Raw genomic sequence first — 7,495 nt, forward strand, 5'->3', positions numbered from 1 at the left:
CAAGGTGGCCAAAGCGGGTCCAAAGCATCCGAAGCGGATCCAAAGCCCTTTGGATGCTCCAACCCACTTCGGATATCATTGCTGAGACCTTGCTTCGATCCAGGCCTGCTGAAGTGGCTTTGGATCCAAAGCGGGATCCGAAGACTCACACAGCCCTCCTATTTACTTCCTGGAAAAAACTGAGTATGCTAGCACAAACAGAGTGAACCTCCCCCTTAGCAAAGGGGTCTGTGCAAACATCCATATCCTACTTAAGTTCATGGCCCCAGGGTCCCTTTGCTCAGGCTTAACTATCATCAGCAAAGTGAGTCTTGATCTTGGTTCTTCAAATGTGAAAGAGAAGCTTGAGGTGCGAATTCAATTGTAATTTTTGACAGTGAGGCCAAGAACGGACATTACGCTTTTACTGGTATAAAGTGATCAGACACTGGTCTATACTTGTAACAGAACAGGAGTTTGGCACACAGACCAGTTTAAAAATGGCAGAACCCAAGCTAAGATTTGCTCCCCCTGGGCAAAGATTCACCCTGGCGCCCACCAAAGGGTGACTGTGTGTTCTGTTCACTACCAGTCTAAACTATGCCTCTTACAGAAAACTGCAAAACTTAGATTCATTTCACTTCGGTCTTTCTGAATATCTGTACCTAGGCTGAGGCAGGCCACTGCACCCTCCTAATTCCACTCCTTTCTTTCAAAAATGATCATGGAAAAGGCAATGCGCTGGCTGCTTGGGAGATAGAGGTTTGAAAATGACTTTGGGAGGGGAGTGCTCTATACCAAGCAGTCCAGGAATATCCGTACTTTAGGCTGGCAAGACTTTCTGTTTTGGGGCATTTGTTTTGTTTTTGTATACACCAACTCATATATTTTTTCTGACTACACTTGTTTTTCTCTTGAGCCATTTAACCAGTTTACACTGAAATTTGTAATTTTCTCTGCATTGCTTAATGATATATATCATCCAATCAAGGAACGCATACAATGCCATATGACTTTGACACCAACATAATTCTGAACTCAGATTCAAAAGTCTATATATCAAAAATGTGTAATAACCTGAATATAAGCTTTATATAAAAGAAAAATTAAGCTGCAAAAAATCATAGGTAATTGGCAATATAAAGAATAAAATTATTTAGCTAGCTCTCTGCAAACATTTTGCAAACAGAAGGAGGTTGCATTTAACAAATAGACTAATAGTTAGGAATGACTGGTTTCGTCCTAACAGGACTGTGAAGATCTGAGTGTATTGAAGAGGGCAGTGTGGTTAGGTGGGTAGAGTATTTAAAGTGAGTCTTCAAATACTTGTGTGCTGTTCTTGGCTCTCAGGCTTCAACTCTCCTATGAAATATGAACTTTCGTTTCTATCTAGGAGGACTTTTACAATCTTTTCTCCTATGCTTGAAGAAGGATGCTTGTGCCTGAAAGCTTGCAATTAATTAATTTTTTATTTATGTATTTATTTATTGCAAAAATCTAGTTGGTCTAATAAAAAATATCATCTCTACCACGAGTTCTGATTCTTGGTTCCGGGTTCTGGGTTTTTGGTTGTGGCCGAGTTGGTCTAAGGACATAGGCAGACAAGGTTCTTTGAGTAAATGTGATATCTTTTATTAGACCAACTGAGTAGTTGGAAAAAAGCTCTTTTTTCCAACTACTCAGTTGGTCTAATAAAAGATAACACATCTACTCAAAGAACCTTGCCTGCCGATTCTTGGTTCTGACACTCACCTGCAGCATGACTGTGAACTGCTCTGTGCCATAATTTCCCCTCTCTTTTGTTGCCTGTTTAGAGCACAAATAGGGCTATCCATAAAGGCATTAATTCCATTGCACACAGAAAATTGAGATTTTAACATTATAATGGAACTGCGATCTTTCTAAATCATTTATGATAACTAAGAAAGTCAGTCATCCTGGAGTAGCCATTTGTGCAGGGTTAAGGCACTCTCTTGGTATGTCAACAACTCAGATTCACATCTCTTTTCTGCCACATCCAAAGCAAGGATATGAACTTGGGTCTTTTACATCTCAAGTACCTGGCCTAATGAGTGGGTTACAGAGTCCGTGTCTTGGCTATGAGGAGTTCTGCACAGCAGAACAGGTCCAACCAGAGACTGGGAGAGAGAAAGGACTATCTAGCCCAATAGGTAGAACATTGGCCTGGGATGTTAGTGACCCATTTTAAGACCTTACTCTGCTTGTTTTAAACCAGAGTAGGTTAAGCCAAATAAGAAGCTGGCTTCATTTTGGAATAAGATGTTTATTTACATGTGGCATCAGAGCTGCCCTACAACGCCTCTGTGTGGCATGTTATTATTAAAGAATGGCTTTTCCTGAACAGCTACACTTTTAGGCAAGGGTTAAGCCCCTTTATGTTCTATTGCCTGTTAAAGGCTATTAGTTGTAATTTGGATACAGTAGACCAGAGGTCTGCAACGTACACCCACAACCTCAACTTGTAAGATGTAAGTGTGCCAGGGGAATATGGCAGGGGGAGCTGTGAGGGGCCCAATCCTTGTTGTGCCAGCACAGCCCCAGCCCCTATCCTGGCATCCACCCAGAGGCATGCATGCACCCACCACCAGCAAGGTGCCAGTGCAGGGCTCCATGGATGCCAGTGCAGCTGCTTGCAACCTCCCAGCTACCTGTCACAGCTGGCCTGGGCTCTGGGCAGGCCCCAGTTCCCACCACGGAGCCTGCGCTGCTTACAGGCAGAGTGAGGAGGCAAAAGCACCTATACCACAGTCCACAGAGCCCCAGTGTGGCTCATTGCTAGCGGCAGGTGCATGCACACCTCAAAGCAGATGGTGGGGTAGGGGCCAGGGCTGCATTGCCACAAGAAGGATCAAGCCCATCACAGCTTCACGGCCATCTGCCCCAAGGTGTGCATGCCAAGCAAAATACCTTCATGTGCCATGCTCTAGTACACGTCCCAGGGGTTGCCTACCCCTGCAGTAGATCACCAGTTCATTTCCAGCTGGCCACCAGACAGTCTTGGACAGAGATGACTTTCACGCCACAATTATCTTGAACCAGTATCTTAAAAGTACAAGGGTGCTTCTGTTTCCCTATTCTCCCTAGAATCATCTAATCTCCCAAAAGCAAGCTTTAACTTCAGTGGAGGAGAATATTTATACTGTGGGCTTCCTGTGTGAAACTCTGGATGGATATGGTTACTGGATGTGTTGGAACATGGACAGCTTGCTGCATTGCTTTTTTCCCCAAGCTATTTTGTATTCTTATGCAAGGAGCTTATATGCCTTGTTGTAAGTGGCTGGTTTTCTTGTCTGATATCTTTTTCTCACTCGCCTAATGGGCTCCTTGCTAAAAACTGATGTTTCAGCAACATTACCGTTATTAGTTATGGTGTCGGTAACCAGAGGTCTCAGTAGTGGGTGAAATTTAAATTAGGTTTGAAGCACATTCAAATCATTCAGTGTTGTACTTTCAGTCAGTTTAGTTTGCATAGTGTATGATTTAGTTATTCACATTTTAGTTACTGTGTTGATGTTGTTTAGCAAAAACCTTGTTTTGCTTGGGACCTGACTAAGGCTCTCAGCCAATCTAATGTTATTTACAGTTGCTAGCATAAAACTAACGTTTTGTTCTGTGGGTTCCTGTTTGATGTTATAAGTCAAGTCACACTAGCTAGTGCCAGAATCATTTCCATTTCGCATTATCCTGCTCACATGGAAAACAGCTAGCAGTAGGGAAAGATCTATTTTTACACATAAATGCAGGACATGCTTTGCTCTGCTGGAGTTCGTAAAGGCATACTGTCTTGAATTGGAACCTACACTAAACCACAGTGATTGATTAAAGCAGGAACAAGCAAAGCCTACATTTGTGGGGGTTGCAATTATTACCCATGCCCCTACTCCGGTCTCACTAGACCAGATACTGGGTCTTGCTCTGATACTTTTCCAACACCCTAGCAGTGCAAATGGGCTTCAGAGCTGTTCTATGTAGGGTGCTGAGGGTGCTCCCTAGTATACAAAGCATTGAGAAGAGCAGCATTGGAAGAAGCATCTTCAGAATATGAGCTGTGCTCCCATGATCCTTGGCCAGCCTAAAAGTCCCTGGGAAAAGCTGCCATTTCTAGATTGCACTGTTGTACATCCTTCAGCTGCCTCACCAAAACATTTTAAAGTTCACATTGCCCCATTCTGTGAGGTGCCCAGAGTACCCAGCATGGCAAAGAATGTGGGTTAGTATATACATGTGGATCAGTTGTGCAACCCTAAACCTTAACTTCCAGTTGACTAATTGGTGGCATCTCTGCCATTGTTGCAACTTTGCTAGGGCAAAGATGCTGTTACATAGTGTGCCTGTCTGGCCTCGAACATCTGGTCACGCGCAGCGCGGCCCCGGATGTTCGAAGTTGCCCGCTTGTCCGTCCCTGTGGTCCTGCCGAGTAGATGTCCCTCCCCTAAGTACTCCCTCCCCCAATCTCGTCTGCCATGACTTTGTATCTACTTCAGTGGTGGGGGAGTCTGACTATTGGGGTCCTCTCGGTTGTGGCACCGCTGGACTGTGATCTTCTGCAAGGCTCCACCTCCCCTCTACCTCGCCCTAACACTCTGCCTTGACGGGTGCCTGATGTTCTTTGGCCAAATCCCCAACTGTTGTTGCCCCACGTCCTTTTGCAGAGACGGGTTATAGGTCAGCCGGCCCAAACACTTGTCCTATCCACTGAGTCTTGTAGCCGTCTAGCCTCCCTTGAGACTGTAATCCCCCTTTTCTGGTTTAGTCAACACTCAGGCTCTCCACCATGCCTCACAACCCCTCCAAAGGTGGGCAACATAAAACAGAAAGAAAAGATACCAAAAAAATACAAAAGATACTTATGAGAAGCACTCTGCTCCCTTATCACCTGTTCCTACAGCCAGTCCTACCACACCAGGCCCCCGGGCCCCTAAGGACTCTAGCTGGCCCTAAACTGGGTCCATCCTGGACTGCAGGCTGCTGTGTCCTCCCTTCCACTCTTTGGCCAGCGTGTGAGCTCGCTGGACCCCGCGGTGGTCTCTCTGGGTCCGTCTTTCCCCACGTCTCCCACTGGGCCATCTCTGTAATGCTGGGGTCAGTCTTCCACAGCCCTTCACATTGCCTATGCCCTTCGTCCCCCACTGGGGATACCTTCTCATGCCCTCCTGAGAACACAATGGTCCCACCTGTTCTAGCGTCTTGACCACTGCTGGCCTCGCTGACTCTGAGGTGGTAGCCCCAGGTGTTCACCTCCTCCTGCTTCTCTCAGTCGTCTAACTCAGGTCTTTGGTCAGGGCAGGATGCCTCTGCCTCCTCTCTCTCTGAACCGCCGCCAGCAGCATCTTCACTGCGGTGGGCTCCCCAGCACTCTTCCGTGCTGCGGGAGACAATCCTCCCTCCCTTTCCCTGTTGTGTGGGCTCTGGGAGCGACTTCCTGGCTGGCGATTCCCTGGGTCTCGCCCCGTTTTCCTCACCAGCGGCTCTTCTTATCTCCCTCATCCGGTCCCTGCCGCCCATGGTCTCAGCTGGCCGCAGTTGTATGAAGGCACGGCTAACGAGCCGCTTGGGTCCTGCTGCCATTTCCAGTTTCGCCGCAGATCCTGCTACAGGTGAGGAATTTTCTGTCTTTCTTTTTTTTTTCTTTTCACTTTCCCAGTGGTTTCCTGACCCCCAGGGTTCCCCCTGGCTCCTCGGGGTCCGTCCCTCAGGTCCTCCCCGTGACACGTAGCATAGTGATAGTCTGGTCTATTTTAAGTAAAACGGGGAGTGCTTGGGTTGACAGTGGGGTTTGAATCTGGGACATATTCAGCTAAACCTATGGGTTTCTCTATTGTTCAAACTAATGGGGTAAGTACACCAGCTGTCTGCCTTGAGCTCTCATCCTCTTCAGTGGAACAGTCTCTTGGGCAGGACAGAGGTCTGCATTATGCAAGTATGTGCTATTTGAGGAAATGTCACCACATCAGGATGTAACCTCATCATACTGCATTACACTGTCACCATATGGTGATGCACATTCATCATGTCAGCCTGGCATGATGTAGCAATATCTCACAAGAAGTTGTATTGCCCCCACAGGCATTGTGGATGTTTTTGTTGTCCTGTACTTCCTCCAGGATTGAGACAGTATCACAAATGAGTGGCAACTTAAACTCTGTGTGATAAAAAAAAAGGGAACCATGAAAAACTGAAAATAATGCAACTGATTTGGTCACTCAGTTTGGTATTCACCCCCCTCAAGCACTCTAGTATACACAGTGCTGGAAATAGAAGACCTAAATTTTGTGGGCATAATTATCCTTTCATTTACATTGATGTAAACCAGGAAAAACAGAACTGAAATCAGTGGAGGGTGAAAGCTTTGACAGCAAGACCAGAATACAAGTCCCTGATATGCCGATAAAAGACACGTTTTAACCTTTACATTAACACAAAGGATATCCCAAGCTATTAATAAGATACATTTCATTTTAACTGGAAATTTCACCCAATAGCCTAATTAAGAGCTAATTCACACTTGAGGAGAAAAGGAAGTGATTTGATTTATAATATCACATGTGATTAAATCACCAGCAGAAGAAAAAGAGAAGCGGGTGGAGGGGAAGCAAGAAGAGTTTTAAAACCTTGCTGTCTGTGAAAAATTAAATATCTTTCTGCTTACAAACCCTTCACCCCCATGTTTGCAGATTTAAAAGGGACTTGCTGACTTTCATTTATTTACCTAAAATATTGATTTTTCATCTTGCAGGGTGACTTCAAAATTCAGTGTGAACTTTCTAAGGCACCTAATGATCCATTCTATTATCCCCCAGGACAAAGCTAGTTTCAGTTATTTCATGGGGAACTGATTCAGAAAATACCCTTTTTCTCCCTTGCAGTCTCCTAGGCCCTTGAATTATTTTGATGTCTGGAGACCTCTTTTCTTTGCAGCAGTATGGTGGAGTTAGTAAGCAGGACCTGGGGTGAGGAGTGATGGTGGGGGGAAATACAAGTCTGTATGTAGTCTGTGTACTTAAAGCATTTCTATAGCTTAGGTCTATTGAAATGCAAGGGATGAGACACTATTGTCAGATCATTTTAAACACACAGTTACAAAGGCGTGGGGTACTTTCCAACCACATCTAAATATATATTACTGTCCTTTTAAAAAAAATCTCTGTATTGATTTTCATTTTGCAATAAGCGTAGTTACAAACTTAGATAGACTTGAGAAAGTATAAACCAATACAAACACCAAATATCAGGGGGATTATAAAATAGATTGTTCAAAGATATTGCAGGTGAGGTAATAAAGATACAGCTCAGAATCTAATAAACCATTACAATTATTGTTCTGCCTTCATCATTGCTCAGAACCTTAACATGCACAAATTATTACTAATAATTCTTTGCACTTATATACACTAATGCTTTGCATCTTTATTTCTCAGCACTCTTCAAAGGTGCTAATGTGTTTTATAAAATGAAAGACAGCCACAGCTAATGTAAGAATATGTCTCTATCAGTT

This window comes from Gavialis gangeticus, unplaced genomic scaffold (genome assembly GCF_001723915.1).
Source record: "Gavialis gangeticus isolate Ggan-Ray unplaced genomic scaffold, GavGan_comp1, whole genome shotgun sequence".
Taxonomy (NCBI): domain Eukaryota; kingdom Metazoa; phylum Chordata; order Crocodylia; family Gavialidae; genus Gavialis; species Gavialis gangeticus.